General features: G+C 41.2%; 1 protein-coding gene across 8 annotated transcripts in view; it reads right to left on the bottom strand.

Annotated features, from left to right (window-relative positions):
- Window positions 1-12,045, bottom strand: part of LRRC4C (leucine rich repeat containing 4C) — a 1,326,823-nt gene extending 1,314,778 nt beyond the window's left edge. For 6 of the 8 annotated variants that reach the window (XM_070473155.1, XM_070473151.1, XM_070473154.1 and 3 more), the window contains exon 1: window positions 11,033-11,962. The gene's annotated coding sequence lies outside the window, so the exon portion shown is untranslated. Of the gene's footprint in view, window positions 1-11,032 lie in introns of all 8 variants that reach the window. The other 2 variants (XR_011489903.1, XR_011489902.1) reach the window with 2 other exon arrangements.
- Between the last annotated feature and the right edge of the window lie 543 nt (window positions 12,046-12,588).

Below are 12,588 nucleotides of genomic sequence, written 5' to 3'. Positions count from 1 at the left end.
AAATAACTTAGAAGGCAAATACCGTATTTCCAAACATAGGCATCTGATTCAACCAGGCCTCTTTTATGTGACCTTGGCCATTTATTTAACCTGAGGTTGTCTTTAACACTTGTATAATTTTTTTTTCAGGGTATCACTTTTTTTTTCCACATTTTTGATAATAAAGATAAGGTTCTAGACACACAGCAAATGCTAAACTAATACTAGCTGTAACATGATCCAAGTTTTGCAGACAGCAATATTATCCTTATTGAAAGATGTTTACATCAAATGACATAGAAATAAAATAGTTGTAAAATATATAACTAGGGTTGCAAGTTGGAAAGATTTGGAGTTATTATGAAAGGTAGTGCCTGCTCCTCATTCTTGGCAAGAAGGCAGGAGACTTGAGTATTACTGCTTCACACTACAGGGCAGGAGATAACAGAGACAATGAAGTCCTTCATGACTTACCATAAAACCATGTGAGTGTCTGGACCTGAGACTGGAACAAAAGGTGCAGATGTGAAAGCAGTCGGATATGTCACCAAAGAAGTAGGTAGACCCAAGACAGGTGTCGGAAAACTTGGAGCAGGGGATGACACTAAGGCTATAAAAAGCCAGAGAGATGGAAGCAGGCAATCAGGAAGTTCTAGCAAGCTAGCAGGTGAGATGGTGGTCTGAATAAACATCAGCAACAGGAGCTGGAGCCCAACACTGACTTTTTTGCATCTTTTGTGACCTCCAGTTGGTAAGAGGGCAAAGGGAAAAGATGACAGGACAGGGAAATATTTCCTTATATCCTGGACCCTGAAATCAGTAACTACTCCTGGACGTGGTGTATGTGTGTGCTCAGTAACTCAGCTGTGTCTGACTCTGACTCTTTCGTGACCCCAAGAACTGTAGTGCGCCAGGCTCCTAGGTCCCTGGGATTGTACAGGCAAGAACACTGCAGCAGTACATGTCAAGTTTTTCTGGAACCATACTCAGCCCCAAACAGGAAGAGGAAATTACCCCTTTTTTCTGTTTCTGAATCTCACATCTCTGTTCTCATCAGGGGACACAGTAAAGGCGTCATTTAAACAGCAACCTGGCAGACGACTCTTACTTGCACACCTCCCGCCGCCACCCCAGGGAGGGACAGTAATTACTAAAGAGTCAATTTGATTGAATGGCTCCCTCTTGATAAGTGGAAACCTCTGTGGCTTCTTTAAGTAAATGACATGCTCAGAATTAAAGCTGACCATCTTCAAAGAGTAGGTTCCCCAGCGGCTCAGTGGTGAAGACTCCGTCTGTAATGCAGGAGACTCAGGTTCAATCCCTTGGTCGGGAAGATCCCTGGAGAAGGAAATGACAACCCACCCCAGTATTCTTACCTGGAGAACCCCACGGACAGAGGAGGCTGCTGGGCTACAGTTCATGGGTTGGCAAAGAGTCGGGCATGACTTAGCGACTAAACAATAACAACAACATCTTCAAAGAGTATCCCTCTGTTTCTCCTGGATTCTCACCTTGGATCCAGTTTGAAAGTCAAGAAAAATGACGTTCCATAAAAGTAACTGGCAAATTTCTAAATGTATTGTTGTGAAACTATTATCCTCTGGCTTGTGAGAAAGGGAAACTGCCATCTACTTATAACAGAAAAATTGCCCCTCAAATCTCCAAGAACTCCAAATTAAAGAACTGGGAAGGTCACAGAGCAGCCTTCCTAGCAACTCTTGATGGCTGTGCTAAGTGCCATTCCATCCTGAGCTGGCAACTCATAGACATGCTTCTCTCTAGAACATACCATTAGAGAGGTTCGGGCCATCTGTCTGCCCGACAGACCATCTGTAGAAAGCACTAGCTCCTCTTCCAGAAAATAGAAAAGGGACATATTCAGATCTTGACGAGGATGAGAAAGTGAGGACACTAGAGAGATGAGGCTTTATGCCTTTGTTTCCAAGCCCTCTTTGCAGTGATCATTGGCAGAAAAGGAAAGAAGTCCAGGAAAATGACTGAAGGTAGAAAATATTACAGCAAAACAGAAAACAATATTCACCCACAAGAGCACAGACACCTTTTAAACAGAAAAGAACAGAAAGCACTGTATACGGCTTTAAGCTTGGCAGGATTAAGTTCAGGATGGGAGGAATCCAGGCACTCAGGCTCAGAGCCAGAAGCACCTAGACATGCGTCAAGTACTGCAGGTAATGACTCACTTCCTAGGGCACATCATAAGTCCTCTAGTCTCAATTTCCTCCTCCATATCCTGAAAATAATGATACTCCCTTGTCAGAACCGTGAAGCTCCTGGCAGACCTCTATAACAGCATGCTCATCAGTTCATGATAGCTCTTGTGCTAATTTTGTGATTTTTCTTTCAAGGCCTTTCAGGGGGCTTATCCCATAACTTTTTTCTTACCAACTGTGAGTTCGAAGAGGAAAATAATCACATTGTGTACAACTTTGTTTCCCACACTGTAACTGTAATATAACAGTAAACTTACTAGGTGTTCAGTAAACATATTGAACAAATGGCACTATTGAAATGACCACAGAAGCAAAGGATGTATAATCCACAAAAGTATCCACTGACAACTCTGCTTTATTTATGCAAAAGGAATCTTGTCCTAGATCCAAGACACAGCTCTTGGATTCAGGGGTGGACACATACATACACACACACACACGCGCGCGCGCGCGCGCTGCTGCTGCTGTTTGCTGTTCAGTCACTCAGCCATGTCCAACTCTTGTGACCCCGTAGACTGCAGCCCACCAGGCTCCTCTGTCCATAGGATTTCCCAAGCAAGAATACTGGAGTGGGTTGCCATTTCCTTCTGCAGAGGATCTTCCTGACCCAGGGATCGAACCTGTGTCTCCTGTATTGGCAGGTGGATTCTTTACCACTGAGCCCCTAGGGAAGCCTGTGTATGTATATGTATATGTGTGTACATATATAGAGATAAGTGTGTGTGTATAAATTCCTGGTATTTATGTACATGTGTACATATGTGTTTGTGTATTTTTCCCCTCAGTCAAATGAATCTTGGGAGAAAAACACAAACCAGATAGGGAGAACAGAATTCCACTTAGTCTAAACTTGGAAAAAGTGCACCAGTGCCTATAGTGATGGGAGAGATGAGATGAAAACCAGACTTGAGACTGAAAATCAGACAGATCAAGGAAGCAAAAAGAGATCAAAAGAAGTAGAATCAATTTGATGAACACAGGAAGAACTCAGCCACTTGTTCTTGAGAAACTCCAGGTCATGAGAATGACTGCAGTCCAGAGACATACAAAAAAAAAATTAACCTGCATGCATATACACACTTACGGGGGCACTGGAATCAGAATAGGTTGGTTGATTAAATGTCTAATGTATAATAATAGTCCAGGTTTCCTGGCAGATGAAAGATCTTGAGCAAAAGTCACATATTAAACATGGCTTTCCTTCTGAAGAAGGGCGAGTAGACTTTTATCCTTGCGTGTATTCATATTCAGTATGTTTATTTTCACTATACATAATGAATGTCTCCACAGGGGAAAAAAATAGCAAACCCACCATTCTTTGTGTTACTAATTATTTGCCTGTTTTCAGGTTTTTAGGAAAGAATTTGCCTTTACTAACATGATTGTTCCAAATGCTTGCACTTCACACATTTCTTGCTTTGTTATCCAAACATTTGTCTCAATCTGTAAGGAGAACTTTTCTCTAATGAAACACTTGTTTCATATCAAGCATCTGCAAGATTCCAGGTATACACAAAGATTTTCATTCAAATCACTTTTCAAAAGAAGTACATCCTGATTCATTCTGTGCTTACTTGGTCCCTCCTTTTGTGACTTGTTACCTACAACATGAATATATTGCTAAAAATCTAAAGCACCTACATAAAGGATGTAAATCTCCCATACTGAAATGGTCCACAGTCAAACACTTAAATGCAGATATTTTTGCTCATATATATTTAAAAAAGGAACAGCCAGAAAACCATAAACTGAAAAAAAAATAATCCCTGAAATATCTACATTAAATATAAAAGCTAGAGAAATCTTACAGGGATGAAAGAAAAGGCAGAGCTGAAATTTTCTTTTCTCTTTGTCAGGATAAAGTCAAAGGAAGATGGTCTTCTTTTTATCAAAAAATCTTTCAAAATGTGACCCTTTCTCCTGTTTATAGCCAAGCACTGAACTGTACCCCTAAGCTCACAACATTTTAGGATCTGACTTAAAGAATTCCTCAGCTCATGAAATTCTGACTTGGTTCTCTTTGTTTCTCTAGACTCTGCAACAAATCACTCTTTTTCCATCAATATGTTCCCCACTGACATCAGTGCTGCTGAAAGATAATTTTCCTCCTCTCTTTCATATTTTTATGGCCAGACAGACACGCATATTCGCTTTTCTGTTCATTGATGTGAGGTGGCAATCTGTATAACCTCTGGGACTGTGGCATGCAGGAAGGTTTACGTGCAAACTGAGGTTGCTAAATTACTACTATAAGCAATACTATTAGTACTACTAATTATTATTTATGTTGATGAATATAACTATTGTTATTAGGAGATATCTTTTATTGAGCACTGACTAAATTCCAATCTCTGTTCTAGGTCTTCTATAAATATTATTTTTCCTTACTCTTTTTATAAGAATCCTACAAGGTGAGATAAGAAAATATGGGTACAAAGGTAATCTGCACAAAGTTACATAACTAACGAGTAGAGAAACATGTTGAGAGATACTTCTCAAAAAGTACCTTCTGCAAATACAGCCCAATGCTACTTACTATTTAATGTTGCAGTGGAGACCTTCATTTCTTTACTTTGTTCCCTGTCCTGTAACTTCAGTAGTTTAACATCATTGCCTTTACTCCCCATGCCATCAAATATTCCAATATGACTTTGGCAATGGTCACAGTTTAATGGAGATTTACCTCAAGCTGTGCATGCCTCCAGCGGCCCCCAGAATGTGGCACTGAATATACTTTATCAGGGGCCCACTGGTTCAGGGAATTGGCCCTTCAGAGGTCACTTGGGGACACTAAGACCACATCTTTCCATGGAAAGTGTGAGTTTTGTTATGGAAACAAGATTATTTGATTTGTATTTAGAGAAGGCTTGCTCCACACTGTCTGTATCTAGGGATTTATGTAAAGAAGCACTGGGTTTGCAACCTAAACAGCAACAAAACATGGAAGAGAAGAAAACATATGGGCTAAGAAGTGAACTGGTATTTGGAGCAAAGAAATGGATCACTTTTCACATCATCTGTAATATAAGAACAATAATACCATTTTATTGATTTTTGAGAAATATAAGTAAAAATCTAACCTACTTAGCCTACTGCCTGACACTTAGAATATGTTTGTTGAATATATATGACAGAATTGACTATAAATTTAGTGTATTTTCTAGATGTGCGCTGGCAATATAATCTGTGATATATCACACAAGAAATTTCCTTATTTCCTTGCAGTACTCTAACCACGAATCCTGATGCTTGAGGCTCTGGTAAAGGCCAGTGAACTTGTGTTTGTTATTTCGACCAATTGACATCCCTCTTCTCCTTCTCACTCTAATGAAATCTGGATTGTAAGGAACAGGGCCCCAAAATACAGGAATCCTGGATGTTGTCTTCCTTCTCAGCAAGCCATAAAATGGACTTCATCCATTCATTATAAGGTAGAAAGAACCCATGATCTGAAGGACAAAACATTGCTCCCTTCACGCACAGGGAAAGGCTGACTTTGCAGAACAGAAATACTTGGGTCAAGTGGTACCGGCCGTGCAGAGTTAGCAAAGCCGAATCGGACTCATCACTGACAGCTCATCTCAGCAACATTAATAGGAACAAGGATTTTCACATCTGTTGCAATATGTTCTTGAATTAAATAAAGGTCATACACAATGACACAGTCCCACATAGGTCAGACTCTTAACAGAGGACTCTTGACCCTGTTTAACTATCAAGTCCAAACTCCAGGAGCAGCCTTGAAGACTGCAGTATGCCCTGTCCAAATGCAGGAATTGCAGCCAAGAAGCAGGGCAGGAGAGTCCTTCCACATCCCCTGCAAAAATGACTGCAGTGCTTGTACCTGGTAGGTGTTTAATAAATACACAGTCTTTCACCGCCTGTGAACAAAACGAGATGTTAGGTAAAGGGTAATGTTAACACCACTTACTGACATCTGAATTGTGTTTCTGCAACCACGTATGGATGGGTGCACATGATTCTCACTACTTATATTCAGTATCATTTTAGAAGTTGTAAGCATAAGTGAAGAGACACCTGGAAAGGGCACTCCGGTTGCTCTGAGAAAAAATCTGATGAAACCATGGTATATGAAATTAGGTAACTTACAGAAAACTAGCCTTCTCTCTCCAGTTTTGCTTATATCTCAGATTATATTTGGGACTTTTACCTCTGTGTCAATTAGATAAATACACTGAATTAGGAAGGCCTTTCTCATTTTTAAGCCAGACAAAGAGGAAAGAAACTTTATATACAAACTACCTGTACAGTTCCAATTTTGTGTCAAGGGTTTGACCAAGAATTATGTATGGACAGAGGAGCCTGGTGGACAACAGTCCATGGGGTCACAAGAGTTGGACATGATTTAGTGACCAAGAACAACAATAGCAATTTATAAAATCATTTATTCATTCATCATAAATGCCTTCTGAATGACTGATCACTCCTGTTTTATAGACTGGATGACTGAAAATCTAGGAGATTAGATATCTGACCCCAAATCTCTCCATGTCAAAAGCCAGTTCTCATCACTGCCACATTCTCCTGCCATCATGATTTCAACTCCGCCTTTTAGTCCTGGTCTATCTAACCACCAAATGTAACTCAGTGCGACAATTATCACAATCTTCACTGCTACTACAAATAAATACCCTACTGAAACAACTTTCAAGCTTAACTCAAATTCTAGTCAGTAGCATCACTGTGGACTAGAGTTTTCTGAAGCCTGCAAACTTTGTAAGGACTTGTCTATCGCCACAAAAAAGGCTATTCAAGTTTTTCTTGCCCTTTCTGGATACCCAATGCCAATGGATTCAGGTCATCACACATTTCCTAATTTTTTATCAGTTTAAAATTATATGTCCTATAAATGGGTCATTTGCCTATACATATATGCATGCACATATGGACACACGTGTACACAAAAAACTAAATATACCACAAAAACTACTGAGGAGAGGTATATTCAACACACATGAGGAACACCCAAATTACAGCAATGCAAATATTGATCACCATCATGAAGAAAAGATGAACACTGCTTAATCAATTTACTTTAAAATTATACTGTTTACACTGTTTTGCAGAGTTTTGAACCATACATGAACTTATTGTTACTATAGTACCTTACATTTTTCTATAGCAATGTCTAATTACAGGTCATTTTCTTCTGTAATATTTGATCATATTCTTCTCAACAGCAAGTTAAGAATGCTTTTTTCTTAACTACATAGAAGTCAATTGGGGTTCTTTGAGTGACTTATATACCATTAAGCGGCTTTAATGGTATATACTTAATGGTATATACTGTCAAGGCTTTAGTGACACCTTCGTTTTCTCAATCTGGGGTTTCCCTTCTCCTGATTCTAACTCCAGCCTCCACTCTTGCCCTCAACTTAGCCATGGTTACTGAGTCCCAAACGGCAATGCAGATAACTGAGCAAATCGACATGGACATTTGCAAAGCCCCTGTCCTTTTCACACTTCGGTGAATCCATTTCTTCTTTTGTACCTTACTAGCAGACCCTCAGCAGTTGTTTTTAAGTATGAAAACAACAGAAGAACACATAAACACATCTGTCATCAGAGGGTGCATCTCCTTCATCCCAAGAGCCAGCATCTTCTTCTGTGGGCTGGGGTTCTATCAGCATTAGCCCCCGTGGCAGCATCAGTTCATGGAGCCAACACACAGCTCCAGGCTGTTATAATGACTCAGCAGTCAAAACTTCAAGTTTCGGAGGCTGGGTTCTCAACCACCTCTAGGGCCAGAGCTCCAAGAGCTCCTTTCTGTTCCAACTTACTGGGTGATCTTTCTGACTTCCTTTAAAGGTTCTCAGGAGCTGACTTTCCAGCTGTCAGCTCTGTTTGTTGTGGAAGGAAAGAGCCATTCATGTGTTAAGTGCCCTGGGTTTCAAACAGAAGCACTCTGGAGAATGTTGGGCCTGGCTGGTTCACTTGAGCAAAGACCCACAGAAAGGCTGGCCAACTGACTGCAACCAAATAGAGAAGGAGCTGGAATTGCCTTTTTTCTCCCCCAAATAAGCTCAAGGCAACCCTTTCCCAATTCATTCTTTTCAAAATATGACCCTGCATCTATTTCCTCTAGGGGACTTCAGCCTTTTCTTTGGCAACTGACACGCTGCTTTGACTGAGATGGAAATCTTCTCTCCCTTTCCTTTCTTTTCTGAACTGACTAAGCAAGAAAACCCACCCTGCTAAGCTGTGAAACACTCTCTATCACAACACAAAGCCAGAAAAGACAAAAGAAAGCTGGTGGATCTGGGGCCAATTCTGAATGGAAGTTGTCCACTACCGTTGCTCGGACAGAGTTACAGTTGCCCAGGTAAGATCGGGGAAACTTAAGTTCCGGGAAGCCGCTTTGCTCACTGCTTGAGCTGTGATCAGAAACTCCTGAGTTGGCATGTACCCCACTTCTATTTTTAGCCTAAAATCAGTGATAATCAAAGTGTTGCTATGGCTAGAGGTTTGCCTCATTACAATGATTAAATCTCGCATACACAAGAGCCAAGATGTTATCCTTATTATTATTACTATTATTTTTTTAGAAACATGGTGTTGAGAATAATCTATGCAATTAATTTTTACCAACACCACAACTCTAAATATACCCAAACTGGGTGAGACTGTGAATGGGAGGAGGAACAGTCAAAATGAAATACCCTCCTCAATAAAAAGAAGCACGGACTTGCGAACTTCCAGAATGGCATTTTCAGAGGGCTTCTCTCTATGCAGAACTGTCCTAACACAAAATAGATGACGTCAAACGCTGGCCTCTGTACCCGGCACTGGGTCATGTTAAGAGCTGCAGGCTAACGGAGAGCTGACCAACACGAAGAATGGTGATGGTCCAGGCAGACCTGGACAATCTCCAACCCCCGACATAACCCACTGGCACGAGAAGCATCAGGGCTTTGCTCTCTCCCTAGAATAGTAAACTTGGTGTTTTTTGTTTATATATGAAACTCACCTTCAGGCTTTGAGTCCAAGGCTATTCCTAGGCTATTTTCTCCACAAAGAACATGAGATTTTATTCAGGATTTGTCATATATCCAAGTCATTTAAAAATGATAAAAAAAAAAAAACCATCTCTTAATAAGGAAAATGTAACTGGAATCTATGAGTAAAAGAAGAAAATATCCTGAGCAGAAATAGTTGACAAGAAAGACGCATCATAAACTATACTGACAAAAAAGAGTTTACCCATGGACTTTTTTTTTTTTAAACACAGAGTACAGTGTGGAGTAAATATCAGTTACAGGATGAAAAAGGGGAGGAATCTTTTAACAGCTGCCCTTCTTTAACTGTTTCATTAACATTTTTATGCAAAAAAACATCAAATAAATGACAGCCTATGGCAATAGCTGAGTCCAATCTCATGTTTAAGTATATTGTTAAAATTTTTTAGCTTCAGGATTTTCAAAAAACTTCTTTTAGGAAAAATAAATGATATTGTTTTGAATATGATCTTTCACATCTCCCAACTTGGCTCTCATAAATCTTTGATCATCTCTGTCGATCGTCTCTGAATATAATTTCTTATGTTACAATTTGCATCATATCTCTGTCCACAGATATCCTAAGAAACCCTTATGCCTGCCCACCCTGCCTGGCTGACATTCCTGTCATCTCTTCCATAAATATGTTCACAGTAAGAGTCCAAGCTGGCTAACATTCCATAAAATATTACTACTGCTTTTAGAAGGAACCATCCATAGGCTTTGACTAAAGCTCTATTGCTTTCACTTCGGGTCTCAGCAATTTAGAAATATATTTATGAGAGATTCTCACTTCTTGAGAAAGCTAAGTGATGCCAATGCAAAGATAAAAATACAGATACAGGAACACAGAGGCTATTGCAGTTAAATGGTGTTCTGCTTTAATTAAATAACCTCAGAATGGAAACAGGTAAAATACTATCTACATTTTGCTTTGAAGGAAAGGAAAAGAAAAAATGCTAACCACGGGGAAACACTAAAGGGACTGAGTTAGGCAAGATGTTTGACTAAAGTCACCTGAATTCCTGATGCTGCCTGCTTGCTTTCACAGCCAAGAGTAGACAATTAAGAGCAATTTGCAGCCACACTCCCTTCTCTAGGGACTACGTAGGTAAGGGGATGTTCCAAAATGAGAGACACTAGTCTTAAACAGGGGACACTGCATGAGGAAAGGTTAATGAGATGCAAGAGCAAGAGAATCAGTGCAAAACAGAGGCTCAAAATACTAAACAATTTCCACTTTGTTCTCATCTGCTCCAATTAAGAGCTCGCTCTCGAAACAGCTTTTTGTAGTCCACACATTCCTTACTCCCAGAGCAGATTTAACTATTTAAGAAAAAAAAATGCTATGGGGAAAAAAGTCTACTATTAAGTTATCATAAAAGTCCGGAATGTACCCCCCAAACCCCATCCTCTTAGCAGGCACACTTTTACGTTTAACTCAGAGCCCCTGCCAGTAGCTTTGCTAATTTTTCTTTCCTCTCAAATTTAAAGAGGATGGCAAAGAAGAAGAAGCCTAGAATTATATTTTTTTCCATATTTCCTAAATGCAGAATTCACTGAAAATACTAGATGAATAAAAGGTGTAGACATCGGAAGAAGGATGGGGGGGGGTTGTTATACAAACTGAAATAATCCCCTTGGCATGACAACAGCCCCCAAATGTCACACACTGAGTTCTTCTCTGGGCATTACCATCTTTTAAAAATACACTTCCAAACTGCCTCCGGATTTCCAAAGACAAACAGGAAAACACAAACATTGCAGGAAGGCAAGGACCAGGACCCAAGCGGTCCCATGACTTACCTTCTTTATGGATCTTCAAAGTTCACCATGAAAATTTAAAATCCTCTAGTTTATCTTGCACTACTCTCTTTTCTTTTCCTCTTCTTCGTTTTCAAGTCACACAGCAGAAAAACAATCAGTTTTCAAAGGTTCCATTGATGAGATCTTTCAGCACCAGTCAAAAACGTGTCCAAGAGACTCCGCCAAAAAGTAAGCCCCAAACTCATCAAAGGCAACAAGAAGAAGGGGAGTGGGGAAGGAGAGGGACGCTGAAAGCTGCGGGGCGGGGGAGGGCTTGGGTCCCACGTACCCAGAGAATATATTCAGCTGGTGAAATCTACAGTATGATACACCTGCTTTGGCTGTCTCTCTCTCTCACACACACACGCACACACACTCGCGGACACGCACACGTTCTCCTTTCACGCAGAAGCAGGCACCCACACTCCCAAACGCACACACACTCACACAAACCCCGTGTGATGAAACTGTCAGGAGTAACCTCCAATCGCTGCTGCTCCGTGCCGCAGATGGTACGCCTCACGGTTACCTTCCCCAGATCCGTGGAGGATCAAAAGAGCATCCAAAAATCAGAGGGCAGCGGAGGGGGGCGGCCAGGACCAGGCCGATTCCGGATCCCTCTCCCCCAGGCAGATTCCTCCAGCCGGGAGCCAGTCAATCAGCAGAGGTGCCTGCTCGCAGGGTGCCCCGGATTATGGCAAGGTTATTCATCTTGATGCGCTGCCTCCCCCGCCCCCAAGCCTCGGCAGCCTGCATTGAGATGATTACCGAGCTGGGTCTGTCCCCTCTCTACTGCATTTTGCTCAGCCCCGTGCTGCTGCAAGTGAGACACGGTGGAGGCAAGAATACTAATAAGGTGGTTAGCTACAGTTTCTTCAAGGCAGTCGGCGTGCAGTTCAGAGTGTAGACTTCCCAGGGCTCTGTGTGTGTGCCTGCGTGTCTGCGGCGAGAGCCGGGAATCCGTCTCTGGCCAGAAGGCGAGATGGTTTGTGTCCTGCCTGGGAGGACCGTATCATCGGAATCATCACTGTCCGGCCATGGCATTGTCTATGACAGTATTTTGTTTGTGATTAAACAACAAAAAAAGGAGGGGGTGTTCATGATTTGGAAGCCTAGAGCTGGCGCTCGAATGAGAGAGAGAAAAATAATGTCCAGGGAGACAAATTAGCTTTATAAATAAGCTCCAAGGAGACCAAGGCAAAATTTTAACATGCTGCTGCCCCGGCTGTTAAATGGAAATACAAAGCAATTTCAAAAACCAGCTCCAACCTATAAATCTTGGAGCTGGCAACAAGTATCTGAATTTGACTGATGGGACTCTGGATAAATGGATTCCTGGTAATAGAAAAAGTTTGCTCATGCATTCTGCTTCCTACCCATGCACCCAGTGTATGCAGGGATCTAGGTACAGTTCATTCACTTTGAATATGGATTTAGACTCTCTTCTATTACCGTCTTCCTCTAATACACAGCTTTTATCACCTAAGTATCAAAGTGTAGGGGATGTCTGAGTGGCATTATGTCACTATGGGGATTGCTTGACAATTGACAACAGT

Source organism: Odocoileus virginianus, chromosome 10, assembly GCF_023699985.2.
Source record: "Odocoileus virginianus isolate 20LAN1187 ecotype Illinois chromosome 10, Ovbor_1.2, whole genome shotgun sequence".
In the NCBI taxonomy this organism is placed as follows: domain Eukaryota; kingdom Metazoa; phylum Chordata; class Mammalia; order Artiodactyla; family Cervidae; genus Odocoileus; species Odocoileus virginianus.
The sequence above is the reverse complement of the archived record's forward strand: the minus strand, read 5'-3'. Positions and strand labels throughout refer to the sequence as shown.